We start from the raw sequence: 24,732 nt of genomic DNA, 5'->3' as shown, positions 1-24,732 counted from the left end.
CAGTCGCGTGAAGCGAGCTGGTTCAGCCGAAAAAGGCGAACCAGCTCCGTGACGCGTTCGTTACACGCCCCCGCCCGCCCCCAAACGCCGCGATCTGCCTCCTGCAATTTGATCACAGATCGCTGGGCTGCAGGAGCGAGCGGCGGGGGCGCGAACGCTAGCAAGTAGGCGTAGCGCCATGTCTGAGCGAGCCCTTAGTGAAAGAGTTAAACCAAATTTGTCAACAGACCAGCAATATCATCACACTGTTGACATGGTGGTTAAGGTAAGCATGGCACATATTTACCCTCAGACTGTAGAACCCTCTTACACACAATTTCTCCTTGTCAATATCAGTGGAGTCTTTCCTTTACTATGCACAGCAGATATCCATGAAATATATGGCACTCCAATAGCAATCGCCCATCTAAAACCTCCATCAAAACGAAATCAATAGGTGAAAAAGACAGTGGCTTTGCAGTGAGCAGGGGTGATCTATGCCTACTCTTGCACAGTCCCAGTGAGTGACAGGCAGCATCACTGGAGGCGTGGTGTCCGGGCTCAGAGCTGAAACACTGTGCTGCTGATCTCTGATCTGCTGCTGCTGCTCCCGAGCAAGCGCTTCTAAAAGCACAATATACAAATAGGCAAACAGTGCTCCTTGATCATTAACAGCTACAAGGAATCAAGAGCCCCTTTCATTACAAAGTGGCATTTGAAAACATACTGTGCCTTCCCCGCCCCCCTTATATCCATGGATGGGGGCATAGGTTCTTGCTAGGTATCTGTGCCACCTCATTTACATTTGGGATTTACAGTAGGAGCCGGATCTTGTGCCGGATGATGAATTTCTCTGCAAGGTCAATGCTTGTACTGTTCTATGCTGGCTTGGTCGGGTTGAAGGTAAGCTAGTTACAAAACGTATATATCTTTCTATATTTTTGTTGTTGCTGTTCATCTATTATTCAGGAGACTTTATAATTATACATTTAATTTATTTGGGAGATTGATGGCATACTTGCATAAATAGTATGAGACCCAGAGGACAAAAAGAAGCAGCACATACAAAGAAGCCTATTAGCTGATTTTGACATAATACCAATAAATAAAAAATAAACAAAAGAAAGGCTCTGCTAACAACAAGGTGAGCAAACATGTATAACTTGGATGTGTAAACGCCTGAGAGATGCCAATTTGCAGTGGAAATGTGTTGCTCGTTGCATGCTGTCTGCAGCGCGGATGTGGCTTGGAATGCTAATGGACAGTGACAGAGGGGTACATGTTTAGTGGGCAGTTGCATGAAGAGTAAGCGGCACAGAGACACATCTAATTGCATTGGGTACATCTGTATTGTTTGCACTCAATTAAGGGTTAATGAGAGAGCACTGAAAACAGAGTTCTCATTAAGGCATTGTTTTGGCACAGTTTGCTGGAGGAAAATACGGTATGTTGAACCTGGCACAGTGCTGAGTGAGGTGTTTACCAGGTAAAGCAAATCCTCCCTGGACTTGATTGACAGAGAAGCATTTGCATGTTGTCTAGGTTGGGATGTATTTGACACTCAGGTGCTGCTCTGTACAAAGTGTTTTTCATAGATTTCTTGGTATGATTTCTGTTTTTTGATGTAAGTGTTTATGCTCTTTTTCTGACATAATGGTAATAGATTTAAGGTATTTTTTTCTGCAGTTTTGCTTTATTAGAACAGATTCCCTATATATATATATATATATATATATATATATATATATATATATATATATATAGCAAATGTGGTTCTTGAATAAAATAACTCTTCAAAAGATGGATCTTGCATCACTTTAGACAATACTTCATGTATTGCTCTTTGTAAAATAAATTCTGTGTGAAATAGGTTCTTAATCATCTTGCATTAAGTCATTAACTACTTGAGTGTCAGACCAAGGAATGTGAGGCTGGCCCCTCTGACACGCAAGGGGTTAAGGGCCATATTTAGTAAGAAGTCTTCTACCGTTAGACCCTCGGCACTGAACGACACTCTAAAGGGTTAAATGTGCAGTTACTTAAAAATAAAGGGAAACCCCTCCCCTCATGATTACTAAATACTTTAACAAGCATACAGCCATGTTCAGCTCAACCTTAGGAAACACACAATACAAATGTAGGGGGTCCATGTATCGATACAAAGAAAAGTTTGATTTGCTACAAAAGCTATTTTTATATTTGGAGTAGAGTTTAAGCCACCTCAACCCTTACTTATTCTTTTAAACCGTAAAAAAAAGATGAAGCACAGTGTGACTGAATCTGATGCTTGCCATTATAACATCTGGACCATTAAACTGCTCCCTAACTCCTCCTATTAAAACACTTCAGTCACTGGCTCACGCACACAGAGCAAAAATTGGAGCAAAGTACTGTAATTGATACAGGAGAAAGAGTAGCACAATGGTATTGTTGCTGCCTTTTGCAGCAGATGTACTGTACTTGGTTCAAATCCCAGTTTCAACTCCTTGACACTTTGGGCACATCACTTTATTTTCTGTTCCTCATGTAAGTTTTACAAGGATGTGACTTACACCTGAAAAATTATATGTACTGTACAACGCTGTATTAGGCAAAAAATATATATTATAAATATATAAATACATATACTGTATTTTTATAAATACATGCTTCTAATTGAGTCAACTATGCTTCTAACTTGTATTGTTGCATAGGTGTTGGTTCTAAACGTGTCGAACAGCGGATAGGGTAGTTTTCTGCCAAAATTCCCCATTGACTTCAGGCCATTTTCAGATGAAATTCCCAGTTGATGAGCGCACCAGCACATACAGAATTAGCCCCATAGGCCCCACAATCATTAAGCTGTTATGTTTTGAAAGAGGAATGGGCAGACGGTCGGGAAATGTGTGTTTTTTCACATCACTCTTATATTTATATGACCCAGTTGCTGAGGCTCCAGTCTCCTCCTGATTTGAGAAGCACTTGGTATGCTAAAGGATGATATTACCAATATATACCGGTAGTTTTTCTTTAATAGATATCATGGAGTTTTTTTATGATCGTGTTGTTCATTTTTGAAATGCATAGCTGAAATTATTTTGCTTGTACTGTAAGTGGGCCACACTACAATGGAAGACGAAATCACATTCTGTGTAGTTTTATGAAGTGCTTGCTTTGATATAAATCAAATGAGCATACAAGTGTGTCAATTATTTATTTTATTTTGTTCCATAATGTTTATTCATGCTTGATCCTACTGACAGACATTTTTTATGGCTACAAAGGTAATTTGGTAAACTGCTTCAAGCAAGTAAAAAGATGCATAGAGCATGTGTCAGATTACACTAAGAAGAAAATAGAAAATGTTGATTATTTATATATATATATATATATATATATACACACACACACACACACACACACACACACACACACACACACACACACACACACACACACACACACACACACACACAACGATTCCTGCGCTCCTACCAATTAAGGTAAAATAATGATTTCATGAAAAAGGGTAATTTTGTTAAACCCTTTGACCAAAGTATAAGCCTGCATGCCACGTCAAGGCATATATATATTGGAATTTGGTTAATATGATAAGTTACAGTACATATATTTGTTATTTAGGTTAAGCTGCACCAACCTCTTATGTAACATTCAGACTGTAGGAAACGAGTTGGTGAAGATCAGCCTTTCAAGTATTAGGAACTCCATAATAAAGGTTGTGAAATGTTATACTTGTACAGTAAATCATGATCATCAGATGAAAATAAATAAATCAATAATCACCCTCCTTGTTCATGTTTCTTCTGTCCTTTCCACTTTGGTGCAAGACCATACTATTATTCCTCGCTTGGTGAACCAATATGCATAAAATATCTTGCATTGAATTAAGTCGCTCTCTGATCTGCTTATGTTCTTATCTATTCAATACCGAGATTTCAGCCCTGTTATTTACATGCCCACTCATGCCATTCCCATCTCCTGTGACCTGGACCCAGTTGTTAAACTGTCCCCCATTCTTTACTTTCCTTTAGTCCAGAATAGTCTAATATGGTTCTGAATTAAAACAGCACTGTGCAGTGTATGTAAGAAATTATATATTGTGTGTAGCGCAGTTTCCCCCACCCTATGGGAGATGTAGTGGCTACTGAGTGTGTGGTGCTTTTACCTGTGGCTCAGGAGGCCTGAACCTCTGCTGCTACGAGCCTGGGGTTTACCTGATTCGTCTGGTGACAGCGCCTCCACCTGTGCGGGATCCTAACTGTCGGATAACCCTGTCACAGGACCCAATACAAGAATAAACACAATGATATAGATAGCAGGTTTACTAACATGCAATGGGCAATACAATAACCATAGAACATGGCCTCGCACAGCCTTACCCACACACCATAGGCTCTGTCCAACACACTGTCCGCACCCTGGTGGGGTTTTCCCCAAAGTACTTAGGTGCCGTGGGCACTCAGCCTGCCAGTGTCCACAGAAGCCATCCTACCCAATATATGTGTGACAGCGCTGCCCACAACCAGTGTTAGAGTTGGTGCACTTGTAGATGGAGGAGTGATACCTGTCGGGTGCTCCAACACCCGGTAGCGCCGACAGAACGGTGACAGGGATCCGCTGATCCAGCGACGTGGTCCGCGATGGCGTGCGCCTCAATGTGGGGTGGTATCCAGGTAGAGGGTTCCACCATAAGAGTCTCTGTATGCGTTGGTGGTCTAGTCCCAGACCACATCTGCTGCGCTGCATTCTTTGCTGTGTCTCTGACACTAGGAATGCTACTGGGCAGTGTCCCTATCTAAGGGACTGGTCCTGTAGCAGCCACAATCTACAGGGGAGTCAGGGCCTAGCTGAGGCCTAATAGGGGTCTCTGGCCTAGTGCAGGGGCCTACAGACACCCTGCACACACACGCTTACCTTCTGATGTCCCAACTCCGACTGGCGTGGCTCGCAGCACGCCAAATGTATCAATTTTGTGGCAGGAGCAATGCTACAGTCCTATTGACTATTTCTCCATCTGATCTTCAGCCCCATGGCCTTCTGGGGGCTGTAGTCCCCGCTGCGCACCTTCCCCAAGATGGCCGCTGTACACTGCGCATGCGTGCGCCTGTAATGGCTGCCGCAACTCCCGACACCTTTCTGCACATGCGCAATTGTACTACGCAGGCGCACGCTCTATCAAGATGGTGGCGCCCTGCTCAGGGAGCCGCCACGGATCTCCAGTGACCTGGTGCATGCGCGGCTATCCACAATGGCGGCGCCCTGTCTAGACGTCCGCCACAGAGCAACGGAGCTCCCTCTCTCTGCACGCAGCCGTCCCACAGTGTCCCTGACAGCTGCAGTAGCTGGCACGGAGGTAAGGGGCTCGGTTGCAAGTGCAAAAAGATGTGATTTTGTTTTTGATGGGCACTGAATCTTGTTTTTCAGGGAGAAATCTTCAGATTTTTCTCAGATTCATTTGTGTCCAAATAAATTTGAAGAGCTACAATTCATATGTGAGAAACCTTTTTCTACAATGGTGTTTTACATCATCCGGTAGCAACCTATTCAGCTAATAGAATCTAAAGATGTGAAGTCTATTATATACATTTACAAGAATCTCAGTGTAAACAGCGATATGGTTTAGCCCACCTATGAAAGCATATCAAGTTTCATCTATCACTGTAGCTCACAGGTCAGTGCAGAAAGAATTGTGTGGTGACGATTAAATTGGGGCATTGAAGTTCTTGTTTCTGAGTAGAGAAAATTAGGCAATAACTTTGCACTGTTGTTTACATTTTCATTGTCATCATTATGGGGCAATACTAAAATTTGTGCTGCCTTGTATATTTGTGTACAAACTAGTATGTGTTTCAATCTATAGTGTTTGTTACTGTACCACAAAAGGCTGAGCATTCTATTGTGTATTTCATTTGAACAATGTGCTTTGGCACGTGTACCAGCAATTACAGTACAAGTAACACACTTAGCAAATATAGGCCTAATTGGTGCTAGGACCTGTTATGGTCTTTGAAAGACACTTTATGGGCTGAAAGGTGTTTTCTGGCACCAGAAGGTGTATTATGAAATAGCATCGCTTGGGAAATATGGGCCCAAATCTGTGGAGAGGTCACATACAGATGTTTTCGATTTTCAGTTTTGCCTTCACCTACTTTGTGTAATGAGAAATGTGCATTGTTTTGACCCAGATGTGCACTCCCACGTGGTGTCAAAATGAGGCAATGGAGGTGAGCTATTTAGGGACTTATTCTATAGTTCATCAACTGAACCGGCTGATTTGGCCGTTTCCAGACGAAATTCTCAATTGAAGTCAATGAGGAATTTTGGCCACAAACATCCCGATCGGCTTCTTACTATCCCTCTGACAAGGATGTCGCGACTAAAGAGATAAAGGAAGCAGTGTCTGAAGTGCACCTGTCACAGTTAGAGTACGTTATGAAGGGATGTTATTACGGAATAGGATGGCAACTCCACGCTTTTTGACTTCAGCAGAGGCCGAAAAAACCTGGGAGAAGTCTTTATCAAGATATTTGGGGGTATTGGTTTTGCTGAAATGTGTCTCCTGTAGGAGCAACACATCTGCATGTTTTCTTTTATAATCTGTGAAGGCTAGTTTGCGTTTAGTGGGGTTGTTAAAGCCCTGCACATTGTGAGATATAAAAGTCAACGCCATTTATTGCTGTGTGTGACTACGCGCATCATTATGTAGCTTGACTTACCCGTGGCTTCCTTGTGTAGGGCCGGACGATCACTGCCTTCAGGGCGCTTACTCGTAGATAGGTATTTGAGGGAAGGGTAAGGAGGGAGTGGGAGGCAACGGGGAGGGAGGGGGAGGGGAGGGGGGGACTGGGAGTAGCACATGAGGGTCAACAACAAGGGGATTGGGTTCACGACACATAACAACAGATACTGTAATGTACAAAAAACAAATAGGAACATGAAGACAAGAGCCCACTCCGGGAGCCCCCGGGAGTGGCCCTTGCGCCCAAGGGATGGATCCTTTGGCCCAGACTGACGACGGGATCTTCCCTGCCTGCTGGGTCCTGGCTTCCCTGGGACTTGTTTGCGACCCCTATTCTGTAGGGATCGTAGCGGAGGACACATACACGCCGATCAGGGAACTGTCCTGCCGGCGCATCTCCTTTAAACAGACAACAGTTAAATAACAGTATAACTTATAACTTTAGCAATAAAAAACTCTCATTTACATAACATCCATCTAAAGAGTTTCCCCCAAAACTCCACTTCTCCCTACTCCTCCTGTTTTTGCCCTCTATGTGAGTATAGGTTGTAAGGAGCACCGTGCCCCCCCAAAGGGTTCTTATTGTGCGGTCCTCGTAGCGCCAATCCCGACCACTCTTGTTGGTGAGGAGTTCAGAGGACCGGCTACCTAGTTTTCATTATCCTCTTATATGTGAATGTCTACTCTCTATATGGTAGGGTGCCGGACTCCCCTCCTTTAAGTGCCTCAGTGTTTTAATGTGTGGGTGGTGAACGTTTAATGTGCTGGTGGTCTGCATGTGTTGTAACCAAATAGCGGCATCCAAGAAGGCGGAGGGGCCACTGGCGCACATGACGCTGACGTTAGTCGACTACATGCAGACCTATCTCCCTATGGTGTTCCATGTTCCCATGTGGGGTCAAGCAGGAGGCAGCCACCGATTCCCCAACCCTCGGATGACCCCGGCATGCATTTGCATCCCCCCTCCCCCGCCCATCAGCCCACTCCGTCAGCCCTCTAAGTTCAAGGCCCCGTTCCCTCCCTCAGCGCTCCTGTATTGCTGACAGGCGAGGCGCCGACATATACCGACCGCGATATGCGGTCTGCAGGGAACGGGAGACGGAGCGGGGGGTGGTCGGGATCGGGAGGCCTGAACGGCAGGGGGGCGCGGCCTGAGCGGGCGGACCCGCTACTCTCCCCCCCCTCCACCTTTCACGGGCTTGGGCTGGGGTTGCTGATCACAAGCAACACACATATTCAGTCACACACGCAGGCATTCTCACACACACACACAGGTTCTCTCACACACCCACAGGCACTCTCACACACATACACACAGGTTCTCTCATACACACACATATGCTCTTTCATACACACACACACACACACACACACATACAGGCTCTCTCACATACCCACAGGCACTCTCATACATACACAGACACAGGCACTCTCACACATACACACACAGGCTCCCTCACATACCCACAGGCACTCTTACATATATACAGGTACTCTCATACACACACATACCCACACACACATAGGTAGGCAGGCACTTATATACATACACACGCACACACACAGACAGAGGCAGGCATTCACGCACTCAGGCACACACACACAGGCATCTAGACATCCAGACACATATACAGATAGGCATCTCTGTTACTCACCCCCCCCCCCACACACTCCTCCCCACTTCCCCCCCCCGGCCCTCAGCCACATCGCGCGACGTGCCGGAGCCAGGGTACACAATTCTCCTGCGTCCCCCAGTGGCTGACGCGTCACCGCGTGCATTCAGCTGCGCAGTCGAGGGGGATCGGGACCGGCCTGGAAGGGTTCCCCTGCTGCGGGTCCCATCTCATTCTGCTCCCATCGCCGGGTGCGCCGCCTGGTGTGTCCGGCTGCTAGATCTCGCCGGTTCAGGGACATATTTGGGTCTCGGGGGGGGGGGGGGGAGAGTCCGGGTGCTGGTGAGACTCCGTTGGTTTCGTCTAGGGCTTCGGCCACGTCATCGCCCGGTGCCGTCGCCGCTGTGACCCTCTGCGCATGCGTCCCGCTTCAAGTCTCGCGGGAGCCAGTGACGTCATCGAGGCATCCCGCGAAGAGCAGGGCTGCTCCCGCTCGCTTCGGGGAAGGAGCAGGAGAAGATGGCTGCCCCTCAAAAAAAGTGAGTAGACCTGCGGGGGCTGAAAGTTTTCTTTATCTCCGTGGGGGGGTCGATGGGGGTTCCCGGACAAGCACCCCTTGGCTAGGGCCTTCCAGAGGATCCTGCTGGGGAGTTTGGGGGAGAATCTAGATGTTTATTGGGGTTGAATAGCAGAATCTATGTGGAGCTCGGCGGTTCCTCCACAACTCTAGCTGCGGATCGTAGGCTCCCAGCTGCGCGCCATGAGGTTGAGGGGGCGCCATCTTCAGCAGCTACCAGGTGAGGGGGGCTTTGCGGGGGGCCAAGGACCTTACGGAGGAATCCCTCTCCATCCTCCACATGTTTCAGTGTGTGTGCAACACCGTTTTTCACAACCAGAACTGCACATGGGAACAGCCATCTGTAGCGCACTTCTTTGTCCCGGAGCGCTCTAGTTATGGGGGTCATTGCCTTTCTTTTTGCCAGGGTAGCTGGGGACAAATCTTGATATACTTGGAATTTGATGTGTTCAAACTCCACTGTTTTCATCTCTCTGGCGATTCTGCATGTTTGTTCTTTTATCCGATAGCAGTGGAACCGCATAACGATGTCTCTGGGGGGGTCCCCCTGCTGGGATCTTCCTCTGAGTGCCCTATGGCATCTGTCTAGCATTAAGTCCCTTTCTGTCAGGTCTGGGAACAGATGCTCCAACCACTTAGCGGCGAAGTCTTCCAGATCTGGAAGACTTCTGGCACCCCGCGCAGGCGGATATTGCAGCGACGGTCGCGATTCTCCCCGTCTTCGATCTTTTCCTCCAGGGATCTGATTTGATTTGAGGCACCTGGCCTCAATTTCTCTCTTCCATGCAGCCAAGTCAATAAAGCATTTCATGTAAATCCTTCAGCACATGCAGAATGTGAACGCCAAGCAGCTCTATGAACAACAAACAGAACAGCAATATTTGAGCTAGCGCTATTGTAATGAATTACCTGGTAGAGAGCATCATTCTTGTATGTGTTTTCAGGTGTATTGGGTGTTTCAAACTCCCCTGTGTCACCTTGTAAATGTCCTCCACCTCCTACAATTTCTGAGCAAATGGAAATATTTAGAGCTATTAGCCAAGTTTAATAAAAGCTGACAAGTAAACACAAGCCAAGCACCTCAATAATTAATCAAACAACAGCTGATGTCAATATGGACTCGTGCAACATTGTAGTACCCATTAACTTTTTGTTTTAATTCTTTTTTTCTGATATATACTTGGTGTGTTTGATTCATTGTTTTCACCAAGGAATCTTACAGGTATTGGGATCTTCTATCAAGGACATTTTGGAGAGAAACCAGGGCATATTTATCTGGCACTTATACAGTATACTAAAGCAGTTTGTGCCAATTTCCCCCTATCTACCCTAGTTTGCACCTTGGAGAGTGTCAGTAGGAGCAACTTGGGAGGAGTTATATGGTGCACATAACATCATGAGATGTATCATAGTCGGTGTCACTCTTTTGACCTTTTATTTGCCCCCCCCAAATCCTCCACATTCGTAGTGGTGTAAGGCTAACATACTGCATCAGATGTAAGAGACTGTTCTACATATGCCGGAGTTCTGCTCCAATAAATACAAGAGTGCATCTAAGCACTTTCCCCTATGTTGATATATAGACCCTAGAATCAGGGTAGCCCTATAAAACTGAACTTGAGCACCATTAGAACACAAGAATGTAGAGAGGACACGCCCCCCCGATGGTGAATGGCAGCTTAGAGTGAGAGCTCCATTCCCCCCGGTGCATAATAGCGTAAAATAACAGTTAAAACGCTATCGTCTCCTTAATAAAAGCTAAGCGCAACATACATCAACCTACAGAGATGGCTTCTACCAAAACGGTGCGTAGAAAAACACAGCCAGTATCTACATTTTTTAAAAGTAAAGATACAGCTAAGGCCGGGACTCATGATTCCCCTGAGCAGCATCCAGCAGCAGACCCTGATATGGACAGTCCTGCAGAGGAGCAGGATGATATGGCAGTGGTGCGGAGGAAAGACATGAAGGAGTTTTGCTCCAACATGAAAAAGTTCTTCAAGACAGAGCTCTGGGCACTAAGGAAAGATGTGGATGCCCTGGGGGAGCGTACTGATACCCTGGAGTCTAGGGCAGAAGAGAACACCAGCGCCATATCCCAGACACAAACACAAGTGTCCACCCTTAAAGATCAAATCAGATCCCTGGAGGAAAAGATCGAAGATGGGGAGAATCGCGACCGTCGCTGCAATATCCGCCTGCGCGGGGTGCCAGAATCGGTCCAGATCTGGAAGACTTCGCCGCTAAGTGGTTGGAGCATCTGTTCCCAGACCTGACAGAAAGGGACTTAATGCTAGACAGATGCCATAGGGCACTCAGAGGAAGATCCCAGCAGGGGGACCCCCCCAGAGACATCGTTATGCGGTTCCACTGCTATCGGACAAAAGAACAAATATGCAGAATCGCCAGAGAGATGAAAACAGTGGAGTTTGAACACATCAAATTCCAAGTATATCAAGATTTGTCCCCAGCTACCCTGGCAAAAAGAAAGGCAATGACCCCCATAACTAGAGCGCTCCGGGACAAAGAAGTGCGCTACAGATGCCTGTTCCCATGTGCAGTTCTGGTTGTGAAAAACGGTGTTGCACACACACTGAAACATGTGGAGGATGGAGAGGGATTCCTCCGTAAGGTCCTTGGCTCCCCGCAAAGCCCCCCTCACTTGGTAGCTGCTGAAGATGGCGCCCCCTCAACCTCATGGCGCGCAGCTGGGAGCCTACGATCCGCAGCTAGAGTTGTGGAGGAACCGCCGAGCTCCACATAGACTCTGCTATACCACCCCAATAAACATCTACATTCTCCCCCAAACTCCCCAGCAGGATCCTCTGGAAGGCCCTAGCCAAGGGGTGCTTGTCCGGGAACCCCCATCGACCCCCCCCACGGAGATTAAGAAAACTTTCAGCCCCCGCAGGTCTACTCACTTTTTTTGAGGGGCAGCCATCTTCTCCTGCTCCTTCCCCGAGGAGAGCGGGAGCAGCCCTGCTCTTCGCGGGATGCCTCGATGACGTCACTGGCTCCCGCGAGACTTGAAGCGGGACGCATGAGTGGAGGGACACAGCGGCGACGGCACCGGGCGATGACGTAGCCGAAGCCCTAGACGGAGCCAACGGAGTCTCACCAGCACCCGAACTCCCCTCCCCCCCCCGAGACCCAAATATGTCCCTGAACCGGCGAGACCTAGCAGCCGGACACACCAGGCGGCGCACCCGGCGATGGGAGCAGAATGAGATGGGACCCGCAGCAGGGGAACCCTTCCGGGCCGGTCCCGATCCCCTTCGACTGCGCAGCTGACTGCACGCGGTGACGCGTCGGCCACTGGGGGACGCAGGAGAATTGTATTCCCTGGCTCCGGCACGTCGCGCGATGTGGCTGAGGGCCATAGGGGAGGGGGGGAAGCGGGGAGGAGTGTGTGGTGGGTGGGGGGGGTGGGTGGGGCGAGTAACAGAGATGCCTATCTGTATATGTGTCTGGATGTCTAGATACCTGTGTGTGTGTGCCTGAGTGCATGAGTGCCTGCCTCTGTCTGTGTGTGTGCGTGTGTATGTGTATAAGTGCCTGCCTACCTATGTGTGTGTGGGTATGTGTGTGTATGAGAGTACCTGTATATATGTAAGAGTGCCTGTGGGTATGTGAGGGAGCCTGTGTGTGTATGTGTGAGAGTGCCTGTGTCTGTGTATGTATGAGAGTGCCTGTGGGTATGTGAGAGAACCTGTGTGTATGTGTGTGAGAGTGCCTGTGGGTGTGTGAGAGAACCTGTGTGTGTGTGTGAGAATGCCTGCGTGTGTGATTGAATATGTGTGTTGCTTGTGATCAGCAACCCCAGCCCAAGCCTGTGAAAGGTGGAGGAGGGGGAGAGTAGCGGGTCCCTCCGCTCAGGCCCACGCCCCCCTGCCGTTCAGGCCTCCCGATCCCGACCACCCCCCGCTCCGTCTCCCGTTCCCTGCAGACCGCATATCGCGGTCGGTATATGTCGGCGCCCCGCCTGTCAGCAATGCAGGAACGCTGAGGGAGGGAACGGGGCCTTGACCTTAGAGTTCTGACGGAGTGGGCTGGTGGGCGGGGGAGGGGGGATGCAAATGCATGCCGGGGCCATCCGAGGGTTGGGGAATCGGTGGCTGCCTCCTGCTTGACCCCACATGGGAACATGGAACACCATAGGGAGATAGGTCTGCATGTAGTTGACTAACGTCAGCGTCATGTGCGCCAGTGGCCCCTCCGCCTTCTTGGATGCCGCTATATGGTTACAATACATGCAGACCACCAGCACATTAAACGTTCACCACCCACACATTAAAACACAGAGGCACTTAAAGGAGGGGAGTCCGGCACCCTACCATATAGAGAGTAGACATTCACATATAAGAGGATAATGAAAATTAGGTAGCCGGTCCTCTGAACTCCTCACCAACAAGAGTGGTCGGGATTGGCGCTACGAGGACCGCACAATAGGAACCCTTTGGGGGGGCACGGTGCTCCTTACAACCTATACTCACATAGAGGGCAAAAACAGGAGGAGTAGGAGAGGTGGAGTTTTGGGGGAAACTCTTTAGGTGGATGTTATGTAAATGAGAGTTTTTTATTGCTAAAGTTATAAGTTATACTGTTATTTAACTGTTGTCTGTTTAAAGGAGATGCGCCGGCAGGACAGTTCCCTGATCGGCGTGTATGTGTCCTCCGCTACGATCCCTACAGAATAGGGGTCGCAAACAAGTCCCAGGGAAGCCAGGACCCAGCAGGCAGGGAAGATCCCGTTGTCAGTCTGGGCCAAAGGACCCATCCCTTGGGCGCAAGGGCCACTCCCGGGGGCTCCCGGAGTGGGCTCTTGTCTTCATGTTCCTATTTGTTTTTTGTACATTACAGTATCTGTTGTTATGTGTCGTGAACCCAATCCCCTTGTTGTTGACCCTCATGTGCTACTCCCAGTCCCCCCCTCCCCTCCCACTCCCTCCCCGTTGCCTCCCACTCCCTCCTTACCCTTCCCTCAAATACCTATCTACGAGTAAGCGCCCTGAAGGCAGTGATCGTCCGGCCCTACACATGGAAGCCACGGGTAAGTCAAGCAACATAATGATGCGCGTAGTCACACACAGCAATAAATGGCGTTGACTTTTATATCTCACAATGTGCAGGGCTTTAACAACCCCACTAAACGCAAACTAGCCTTCACAGATTATAAAAGAAAACATGCAGATGTGTTGCTCCTACAGGAGACACATTTCAGCAAAACCAATACCCCCAAATATCTTGATAAAGACTTCTCCCAGGTTTTTTCGGCCTCTGCTGAAGTCAAAAAGCGTGGAGTTGCCATCCTATTCCGTAATAGCATCCCTTACGAAGGCCTGATAACCAAACGGGATAACGATGGCAGATTTATTATAATAGTAGGAACTATTAGGGGACAGAAGATCACAATCGCCTGTATATATGCCCCCTGCGAAAAGAGTGCAATCTTCTTCGAGAAATTCTTTAGAATCCTAAACTCGGTTGCGCAGGGAAGCGTGGTCTTAGCAGGAGATTTTAATATGGTCCTACAACCTCACATGGACAGATCAGGTGGAGCTACCCTACACAATAAAGGAGCAGGTATATCCCTACGAAGAGGTCTCAAATGTAACCAACTAATAGACATTTGGAGAGAGCTACATCCAGCAGATAGGAATTACACATTCTTCTCGCACCCACATTGCTCATACAGTAGGATTGATTACTTCGCAGTGTCCTGTCACCTGGTCCCCAAGGTCACCCAAGCGGAGATCCATGATATTTCATGGTCTGACCACGCACCCATAGAGCTCCGGTGCAACAATATTCAAACGGGTAGACCAGGAACGAACTGGAAGCTAAATGAATCCATTCTAAAAATTCCAGAGATCTGTGATACTGTGGGTAATGAGATAGACCAATTTTTCAAAGTAAATGCCGGCTCTGTCTCCTCACATCTGGTCCTCTGGGAGGCGCATAAAGCGACTCTCCGAGGTACCCTCATAAATATCACGGCTAGACGAAAAAAAGAGAGAGAGGCAAAAATTGTCACACTCCAAACTAAATTACAAACTCTCTCCGCCAAACATAAAAAGAAACTAGACCCGCAAACCCTACAAGAGGTAAAAGACACTAAAATTGAATTAAACATGATACTGACCTCCAGGGCTGATAATTCATTGAGTTGGTCAAAGAGGAAATTTTACGAAAAAGCAAACAGGCCGGATACGATGCTGGCCCGCATGCTGAAAGACAGGCAAATTAAATACAACATCCAAGCTTTACGCTTAAAATCTGGTACCCCTACTTCAAACCCACAGAAAATAGTAGATGAATTCGGCTCCTTCTATGAGACACTCTATAATGGTGAGAAAGTGGCACATAATCCTAGCACGAGCAGTAAGCTAAGAGATTTCCTGGCTAGCTCCAACCTGGTGAGATTGACAGAATCAGACAGAGCCTCCCTAAATGCCGACTTCACACACGAGGAGTTGACACAGGCCATTACGGAACTTAAACCTTCAAAGGCACCGGGGCCGGACGGCTTCTCAGGGTTATACTACAAGAAATTTATCAAATTACTTGCCCCAAGGTTGCTCCAAGTATTCAACGCTATTTTAGCGGGAGCCCCCATCCCCAAGGAGATGTTACAGGCGTCTATATCAATCATCCCGAAACCAGGGAAAGACCCACTAGACTGCAAAAGTTACAGGCCCATATCACTAATCAATACGGATATCAAGCTATATGCAAAGTTATTGGCCAATAGAATATGTCTTATCCTACCCAGACTCATACATCCAGATCAGGTCGGATTTATCAAGGGCCGACAAGCCGCAGATAATACCCGTCGATTTATAGATCTGATAGATTTGGCCACTATTGACACTGCTCAAAGTATGTTGTTAAGTCTGGACGCCGAAAAGGCTTTCGATAGGATAGACTGGCCCTATCTAAAGGAGACGCTTGCGGCATTTGGCTTTGGAGATCGGGTGAGTGATGCGATTCTATCGCTGTACTCTAACCCCACCGCCAGGGTTGTACACCAAGGCTACCCCTCTCGGCCCTTCCAAATTAAGAGTGGTACGAGACAGGGTTGCCCATTATCTCCCCTCCTATTCGCCCTCTGTATCGAACCCCTGGCGGCGCAAATCAGAGGAAACCCTGACATCTCAGGGTTAAACGCATACTCCCAAACCCATAAAGCGGCCCTGTACGCAGATGACATCCTCTTGATGATCACGAAACCCCTCACCTCACTACCGAACTTATTTGACCTGCTAAACAGGTTTTCTAAAATTTCCGGCTTCAAAATCAATCAATCCAAATCTGAGGCTCTCAATGTCAATCTCCCCAGCCATATAGAAAAACTATTAAAACTAAACTTTAAATTTCACTGGCAACACAAATCTATAAAATATCTGGGTGTCCACATCACCAGAAACGTCAAAGAAATATACGACGCAAATTACCCCAACCTAATCCGGACCCTAAAATCAGACCTACAAAAGTGGACATCTAAAAGGATCTCCTGGATAGGAAGAATCCATAGTGTTAAAATGAACTTACTCCCCCGTATTTTATATCTCTTCCAAACTCTCTCAGTGCCACTCAGATTGAAGGACCTGCACTCACTTCAATCCGACATCTCCAAGTTTATATGGGGAGGTAAAAAACCAAGAGTCAGCAAAATTAATATGAAAAGGCCGGTCTTGGCTGGGGGTCTAGCGGTACCCTGCCTGTTATCATATTACAAAGCGGCACAGTTGAGCCAAATTGTGCAATGGCAGTCTGACCCGAGATCTAAGAGATGGGTCGAATTAGAGAGCGCAGCCTGTGAACCTATAGAATTACGTAATCTAATCTGGCTCCCCAAAATGGTGCGAAAAGGCGCCAATGTGCCGCTATCCTCAATGACCAACTCATTGACAATCTGGGAGGCCACAAAATTTAAACATTCCCTCACAACGACACGCTCTATGATGTCACCCCTGTGGAACAATTCCGAGTTCGTGCCGGGCCTATCGGTCGGTAATATCTCAATTTGGAAAAAGAAAGGTTATAATCGGATTAAAGATCTGGAAGGCCATGACAGAAAAGTTAAGACGTTTGATCACATCAGATTAGAAAAAGAGATCCCCCACTCAGAATTCTTTAGATACCTCCAGATCAGGGCGTTCTATAACAAATTTGCCCCGTACCCACAATTGACATCCTTTGAAAAGCTCTGTCTGGCAGAGACCGACACAAAGGGACTTACCTCGCAGCTATACAGCGAAGTGATCAGTTCTAGCAAACAAGCCCATGAGATACCCTCATTTAGATCGCGTTGGGAAACAGACATCGGAGAATGTCTGGAAGACGAGGACTGGAGTGCTATTTTTCTAGCCACAGCAAAGTGCTCCATATGTTCCACCCTCAAGGAAAACGCATATAAGGTCCTGATGCGATGGTACCTTACCCCACTAAAATTATCAAGGTTCGTGCCGGGATCCTCCCCGCTGTGCCCGCGCCAATGTGGAGGATCAGCAGACCTGCTACATATGCTGTGGTCTTGCCCGCGGATCTCCTCATTCTGGGAGACAATTAGAGTTTGGATACAGAGACTGTTTGATCTCACTATTCCCCCAGATCCGTGGCTGTTTCTCTTGAACAGACCACTAGCGGGTCTCTCTAAAGCTCATAATAAACTTATTGCTCACTTTGCACTCGCAACGCGGTGTGAGATCGCAGCACTATGGAAAAGCTCAGACATACCAACCATCCCAAAAATTCGGAATCGTATTTGGTTTATCTGCCAGATGGAAAAGTTAACGAGTCTGGTTAACGACACTGGCGACAATTATCTAAAAGTCTGGACGCCTTGGTTGGCACAGACAGACATCCCGGGGTTAGAAAGGGCATCAATCTGGCTATGATAGTTTCCAAGTCCGTTCTCCTTGGGAGAGGTGTGCTACACCCATGCTCGGCATAAGATGATTACATCTCAAACTGGTAACATACCTAGAGAGGCAGCGTAACAACTCTGAGACACACTCACGATCACTAGCATCCATCCCAACCCCCTCTTCCCCCCCTCCCCCCCTCTTCCTCTTGGATCAATGTTTGTCTACCGGTTTGTCCGTCCGTATGGTTGATTGTTTGTCGGTCTTCACATTTGTTTGTCTACCCATGTAGTTGTCTACCTGTTTATGTATACGTCGTCTAGATGAGTCGTGTGTCAGCCGACTAATCGGCAGGGCGGTTAATGATTCGGTGACTGAGCTTTTACACCTGGTCCCCCCCGATTTAGAAGGGGGGTTTGACACCATAATATGGACCCCGGAAAGCGAGCCGTGTCTCGATACCCCTTTAGGCCCACCAGTCTGACCACAGATTAAAGTTCTATTCCATTGATATTAGTAACATTATACTTCCAGATACACTGAGAATCACCATGATATAATATATTTTGTAATGTATTGTATTGTATAATATTATAAAATTATAAACTAATAAAATTTAAGTTACAAAAAAAAGAGTACGTTATGAAAAGAGCATTGTTCTTAATTTACAAAGAAAGACAAACAAATTTGTTGGATTAAGCATAACTACATTTGTTTAAAGAGACCAGTAACAATGACCCTTGAACGCTCTTGGTGCACCGTTTTATCCAAATCATTGAATCCTGCATTTAATTAGCGGAAACTAGGTTTGCATTAGCACTGCAGAAGAAATCCTTCTGGGATTTGGTTGTTGCTTCAAATGTATTTTGTTCAGTAGAAACTAAAACCTATTGACAATAGAGTGTTTATAAGCTGCGAGGAGCCTGTGTAATTTCAATTAGTAGCTTCAGCTCACTTTATAAAGGAGAGTAACATTTTAGAAACACCTTCTGTCACCCAAGCTGGTGATTTCACAGACAAATACCACTTCAAGAGATTTAGGAGAATGCTGAACGTGATAGACGGATGATTTTTCGACCTAAATGTATTGTTGTGACAAGCCTATGGCTGAATGGGTAGGCTATTAAACCTGAGCTTTTCTAACAATTTCATAAAGCCAAAGACCATTCCAAACGAGGATTGGATAGGTTTTATGGCTAGGATTGATCAAGCTACAATGTAGGCTATCACACACTGATGAAAAAAAATTGGTCCGCAAGGGTTAAATCATCATCATCATCATCATCATCATCATCATCTCTCCTCCAGCACCTCTCATCATCATCATCATCATCATCATCCTCATATCTCCCCAGAACCCATCACTATCACTATCAATCTTTACGATACTCCCCATCTATCTCTCATACCCCCATCTCTCCCCCTCACCCACACAATAACCCCCTCCACATCAAACACACAATACCCCCCTCCACATCAAACACACAATACCCCCCTCCACATCCCCCCAGCCCATCCCATGTCAGCATCCCCCCCCCACACGTCAGCATCCCCCCATGTCTCTCTTCCCTCAATATGACACTCTCTCCCCCTCCCCTTAATGACACTCTTTCCCCCTTCCCTCAATATGACACTCTTTCCCCCTCCCCTCAATATGACACTCTCTCCCCCCCCTGCAACTCACATCACTCTCTCCCCCCCCTGCAACTCACATCAATATCTCCCCCCCCCTGCACCTCACATCACTTTCCCAACCAAACTTTTTTTTGTCAGCAGCCCCCCCTCACATGTCAGCAGCCCAGCCACCTCCACACATGTCAGCAGCCCAGCCCCCCCCAACATGTCAGCAGCCCCCCCCTCACATGTCAGCAGCCCAGCCCCCCCTCACATGTCAGCAGCCCAGCCCCCCCTCACATGTCAGCAGCCCACCCCTCACATGTCAGCAGCCCACCCCCTCACATGTCAGCAGCCCACCCCCGCTCACATGTCAGCAGCCCACCCCCCTCACATGTCAGCAGCCCACCCCCCCCATACATGTCAGCAGCCCACCCCCCCTCACATGTCAGCAGCCCCCCCCCTCACATGTCAGCAGCCCCCCCCCTCACATGTCAGCAGCCCAGCCCAGCCCCCCCCAACATGTCAGCAGCCCCCCCCCTCACGTCAGCAGCCCAGCCCCCCCCTCACATGTCAGCAGCCCACCACCTCACATGTCAGCAGCCCACCACCTCACATGTCAGCAGCCCGCCCACCCCCCCTCACATGTCAGCAGCCCGCCCACACCCCCTCACATGTCAGCAGCCCGCCCAGCCCCCCTCACATGTCAGCAGCCCGTCCACCCCCACCTCACATGTCAGCAGCCCAGCCCCCCCCTCACATGTCAGCAGCCCAGCCCCCCCCTCACATGTCAGCAGCCCACCCCCCTCACATGTCAGCAGCCCACCCCCCCTCACATGTCAGCAGCCCACCCCCCCTCACATGTCAGCAGCCCACCCACCCCCCTCACATGTCAGCAGCCCACCCACCCCCCTCACATGTCAGCAGCCCACCCACCCCCCTCACATGTCAGCAGCCCACCCACCCCCCTCACATGTCAGCAGCCCACCCACCCCCCTCACATGTCAGCAGCCCACCCACCACCCCCCAACCAGCCCGTTTTTCTCTCTCACACACACACACACACACACACACACACACACACACACACACACACACACACACACACACACACACACACACACACACACACACACACACACACACACACACACACACACACACACACACACACACACACACACCTTAGATCAGCATATCCTCTCTCCCCGGTACTAAGCCCCGCCCCCAGCATGCTCTGACCTCCCCGGCATCCTGCTATTGAAGAAAAAAAAACACACGGCTGCCGCATCCTCCTCATGCTGCTGCTGCCCCCGCGCACCGCAAAACCTGGGGGGCTGGGAGGGAGTGGAGGGGGCTGGGAGGGAGAGGGAGGGAGGGAGGAGGGATGAATCGCCGCCATTTTTTTAAACTTTTTTTTTTTTAATTTAATTATCTGGCGCCCGGCCAGAGTCATCGTGGGCCGCACAGAGAGGCCAGACGGGCCGCATGCGGCCCGCGGGCCGCATGTTGTGCAGGCCTGCTGTAAGACAATAGCAGTTACCATTGGATCAGTGTGTGATACCCCGCAGTGCAGCTTGATAGGCTAAGACTTGTGTTCCATCTACTTCAGTTAACTCTATGAAAAGTGCATTAATTTGCACTATGTTGCAGTGTTTCTTAACCAGGGTGCCACAGCCCCAAGGGAAAACACTCTGCTGGCTGCTCAACGGTTGCAGTCTGCGCTGCCTGCCTATGTAGAGTCTGCGATCCGCCTCTCCTCTCTGAGCCAGTTATAGAGGAGCCCTCCATCTCCAGACAGTACAGGACATGCCTGCTGAGCAGCTTACATGTTTTAGGTGTTTGGAAAGGTTTGAGGGAATGGGTGTGATGGCTTTGTGTGTGGTGTAAGAGAAGAGGGGACTGATGTGGAGTGTATAATTAAGAAACGGGGTGAGTTTGCTGCGTGAGAAGAAGGGATAAACAAGGAGTGTGTGTTGAATAAAAGGAGGAGTGTGATGTGTACGGCTGCGGCCCCAATGGCGCTTAGCGCGCTTATGCTTGAGAGCGGTGACGTCACCAGCTCTCCAAGCATGAGCGTCGGGTGTCCTGCCTATTTCACAAGCGCGCGGGGGGGGGGGGGGGGGGGGGCGTTGCGGGCAAATTGAGCGCGCTAGAAACTTTAAATGTTTTTGTTTACTCAAGCGCCAAGCTTGAGTGAGCATGCGTGTCCGCGCACGGCATGAGCAGGGACTTGCACTTAAAGATTTATGGAACTAAAACCATCAAGTGCCAGCGACGCCGCAGGCTTAGGGTGAATGGGGAGTGTGTAAGAAGGGGGTTGGTGGGTGTATGCATGTTAGCGAGGAGGGGACGAGTAAGGTCTGATGAGCAGGTGTGCCCGGAGATTTTAAAAATCTTTCAGGGGTGCATCCACTAAAACAGTTTGAGAACTATTGCTATGCAGTGTGATCCTAACAAGTGACATTAATTGGCATGCTTTCAAAGAACTCAGTATAAACGTAAAACATTTATAATAGATCACATAAAAGTTTAGCAAAGAAGAGAAAAAGACAGCTTAGTCTATTTAAACATAACTTCTTGATGATCAGTAGATGCAGTGTGATATGCAGCTGTAGGGAGACTAAATTACATTACTTTTCCATTTTGCTAATCCAATGCAAGTGCTTTAGTGCTTACTCTCCAAATCACCACCTACTGTATTTAAGATCCTTTAAGGCTTCTGTAATATATAATGTTGTCACTACAATATCCTGTACCCAAGATATATCTGAAAACGAGAGGTCAATGTTAAATATTTTTTTCGTGGTAAAAATAATAATGTGTGTGTGTGTGTATGTATGTGTGTATAATATATGTTTATATATATAAAATAAAAAATGAAGAGACAATACCGTTTTGTGGATTGTCTATTCATTTTTGATTATTGAAGCTCGGCTAACACGGTACCAATACCTCTACATATACATATATATATATACATATATACACACACGCACACACTTCAATAATCAAAAATGAATAGACGATCCACAGAACGCTATTGTCTATTCATTTTTGATTATATATATTTATGTGTGTGTGTGTATATGTATATGTATATGTGTATTATATATATATAGTATGTATATATATATATTATGTATGTGTGTGTGTGTGTGTGTATATATATATATACATACATACATACGATACCGTTCGCACGGGAATCAGCAGACAGCACTCAGGTTTGTGAAAAATGACACAAATCACCAACGTTTCGGACCCACAAACTGGCCCTTCCTAGGGTAGGGCCCTGAGGAAGGGCCCATTTGTGGGTCCGACACGTTGGTGATTTGAGTCATTTTTTCTACAATATATGTTTATTTTTCACAAAGCTGAGTGCCGTCTGCTGATTTCCATGCGAACGGTATCGTATGTTTATCTACTTATTATGGGACATGCACCTACCTAAATAAGCTATATTGGATATGCCGGATATATATATATATATATATATATATATATATATATATATATATGTGTTTTCTCTTCAAATCCATTTTAATGCATTAAACAATTTTAAAATTAAGTCTAAACAGTAGTACCACCTTATTTTATTGAATTAGACTGTGCATGATCTAATCTCAGAGTTCACAGATAACCATATTTGTCTTTTGTCCGTATGCCCGGTTACCATAACTCCAACTTTGTGTTTTGCCTCTATTATACTGTATATATTTATATAGTGTATATCTCTGATTATAAGGAAAACATAGCTCCCAATGGTTTGCAAATGATATGCATGTTTGTTGCAAACTCAAACTACTTTTTGATACTCAGCTCATGCAACTCTAAGGCCTCGGACATGGTCAAAAAGACCGTGCTGAGCCGCACTGAGGGGAAACTATCAGCGCGGCTTTAGACGGCACTTCCGCCGGCGTGCGGAGGTGTGTGGAAATGCAGGAGACAGGCAAATTTAAATTTTGCCGCTCATGCAAGCGCAGGGCCGGTTACGTGACTGCCAGAAGCCAATGGCAGTCCGTGACGTTGGCGACGTGGCGCGCTAGCCCCGCCTCCCGATCCGCCTCCCGAAAGCCTCCCACCTGGCACACAAGCGCGCTCGCTGACGCTCATGCAGGGACAAGAAAAATCTCCTGCTTGAGCAGGAGAGCATGAGCGTCAGCGCTGCCCAGCGCCGCTCCCTGCACCATGTCTCAAGCCTAAGACTCTGTGTGCTGCTTTATGTTGATAGCACCATTCTCATTTCAGTTTTCTGAAAAAGTTTCTTATTCATGTAACCCTGGTCCCCAGCAGCTCCTGGAGACCCCCCTCCCCTGGCGCAGCTCGATCGCGGGTACTGAACAACCCGACGGCTGCTTCCAAGGGTGGGGGCTGGAGCAGGGAGCAGCGCGGCTTCTCCTGCCTGCGGCCGGTTGCCGGGGACGCGATCGGGCCGTTGCTAAGGCCGCGATCGCGTCTCTAAGGTCCCGGCGGCCGGTGGTGCAGGGCGCCGCCATTGAAGACAGCGTTGCGCATGCGCAGGGATGCGTAGGCGCAGGGAAAGCCCCAGAGCTAGGGATAGCTCGCGCGAGCATAGGGACAGCTCGGGGAGAAGAGAGAAAGCCCGGGAGAGCTTGCGCACGCGCAGTGCAGGGTAGGAAAAGCCCGCGAACCCCTAGCCTACCAGGGAAGGCTCTGAGCTGGGACTACATATCCCAAGAGCCTTTGCACGCCCCATGTGATACCAGGGAGCCAATAGGGCTTAGGAAGGCCTGGAGGAAAGAGATACATTGTTTTGTGCTGCAGCACGTTTGTCAGTTGGAGCAGAGGAGCTGAAGGGGAAGGAAGGATGCGGGGAGTGAGTGCAGCTCCTGCATCCTGATAGGTACCCTCACCCTCCAGGTAGGCCCCAACTCCCCACCAGGTTAGTGGGTAACTGATAAGGGACGGCCCTAGATAGGGAGGTCACCCTTAGTGTGTGTAAGGTGCAGGTTTGGCAGTGCCACAGCGGAGAGGGCTGTGGGCACTGGCAAATAGGCACAGTGTGCTAGTAGTGGATTGCTACGGGATCCAGGTGGCTGTGTGTGATTGCAGCTGTCTGTGTGTGTGTCGCTGCATGTGCTGGGCGCAGTGCGTGCAGGGTGTGTGAAGTGTGTGTGGATCCCTGCAGGCTGACAGTGTGAGCTGAGTGTTGGCTGCAGGTGCGTTAGGCTGTTAGGATTAGCAGTTACAGTTGAGACTGGGTAGCTAGGGGAAGGGGGGCAGGTTAATGTTCCACAGGCCCTAGGAGTTTTCCCCAAGCCATCCCAGGTTGCGGTTCCTCAGGGACAGGCCCTAGGTTAGGGTTGCTGTCACTCTAGA

At 48.2% G+C, this 24,732-nt stretch overlaps 1 protein-coding gene across 1 annotated transcript in view; it reads left to right on the top strand.

The window, feature by feature from the left end:
* Positions 1-573: 573 nt before the first annotated feature.
* Positions 574-24,732, top strand: part of GPRIN3 (GPRIN family member 3) — a 115,070-nt gene continuing 90,911 nt past the window's right edge. Inside the window, exon 1 of the mRNA XM_075565845.1 lies at positions 574-882. The gene's annotated coding sequence lies outside the window, so the exon portion shown is untranslated. The remainder of the gene's footprint in view (positions 883-24,732) is intronic.

This window comes from Ascaphus truei, chromosome 1 (genome assembly GCF_040206685.1).
Source record: "Ascaphus truei isolate aAscTru1 chromosome 1, aAscTru1.hap1, whole genome shotgun sequence".
In the NCBI taxonomy this organism is placed as follows: Eukaryota; Metazoa; Chordata; class Amphibia; order Anura; family Ascaphidae; genus Ascaphus; species Ascaphus truei.
The sequence above is the reverse complement of the archived record's forward strand: the minus strand, read 5'-3'. Positions and strand labels throughout refer to the sequence as shown.